This window comes from Penaeus monodon, chromosome 27 (assembly GCF_015228065.2).
Source record: "Penaeus monodon isolate SGIC_2016 chromosome 27, NSTDA_Pmon_1, whole genome shotgun sequence".
In the NCBI taxonomy this organism is placed as follows: domain Eukaryota; kingdom Metazoa; phylum Arthropoda; class Malacostraca; order Decapoda; family Penaeidae; genus Penaeus; species Penaeus monodon.
Window position 1 is genome coordinate 26,816,381 of NC_051412.1, and position 1,156 is coordinate 26,817,536.

Consider the following 1,156-nt stretch of genomic DNA (forward strand, 5'->3'; position numbering starts at 1 on the left):
GTGTTATATTTTTTGTAAAAAAAAAATTATTATCATCAGTTGATTTATTTTTTATGTATGAATTGATATATTTTTCTTTTTTTTTATTAGGCTTTGTTCACTTACATGGAGGTATTATTGTATTATTTATATTTTCTTACTACAGTGGCATAATTGTTACTCCAGTTTAGTACATAATATTACTATGTAGAACTAGTATTGCTTTTCTAAATGAAATTTACATAATCTCTGTAAGTATATACTATAGGAGTATCAAAAGTAATGTCATACTCATGTTTTTTTGTATTCATATTAATAATAGCTTAATTTAGCTATATTTCTGTAAACACTTTATCGATAGGTGTTGTAGATATATTTTTGGTGCAACAAAAATATATTTTTAGTGTGTATTAGGTGCATTACAGATTGCCTCTTTGTATGTTGTAAATTGATTATATTAAAATTATTGTAAGCTAAAATTAATTTTAAGGTGGAATATCATGAAATGGTTCAAGATGACTTTTTATTTATTTATTTATTTTATAATATGCTGATAGTAATAATAGTTTTGATAATGATGTATAAAAGCAATGAGATTGTGATTTTTTTAAAACTTATTCATGCAAGGTTTCAGCTCTGTGATTTTTCATAAAACTTGGCTCTACATATGTAACATATAAAATGATCGAATAAATTTAGATGAAACATTAGGTGACATTTCCATTAATGTGTCTTCATGTTTTATTTACTATCTTATTTGCATGTAATACCAAGCTAAATACACATGTACATCTTTTGGCAGATTCAGAACAGGTGTTTCTTTTGGATACTCTGTGTTTGCACAGCTGTGTCATCATGAAGGAATGTGTAAAAATGCTGAGAAATTAAGAAGGGAAAAAGAAAATCGAAATATACTCAACTGGGGGAGAGAGAGATGTATATATAACCCTCTTGTGCCATCACAGTTTATCACCTGGGAGAAATGTTTCACCTGGTTCGAGCCTGATTACAGTCTGTTGGCTGTGATAACCATCTCTTCTTTACTGTTGGAAGAGTTGCAGTTGTGAGAAAGGGTACATGTAGTGAGGGTTGGTGCTGTGCTGGAGTGAAGATAGATATTGCTAGTTTTCAAAAGTTATTTGAAAAAAGAAAAAAAAAAGTGCAAAGTTATCATGTC

General features: G+C 28.5%; 1 protein-coding gene across 2 annotated transcripts in view; it reads left to right on the plus strand.

The window, feature by feature from the left end:
* The window catches only part of LOC119590746 (N-acetylglucosamine-6-sulfatase-like), an 8,604-nt gene that overhangs the window by 2,536 nt on the left and 4,912 nt on the right, over positions 1-1,156 (plus strand). The window lies entirely within an intron of this gene.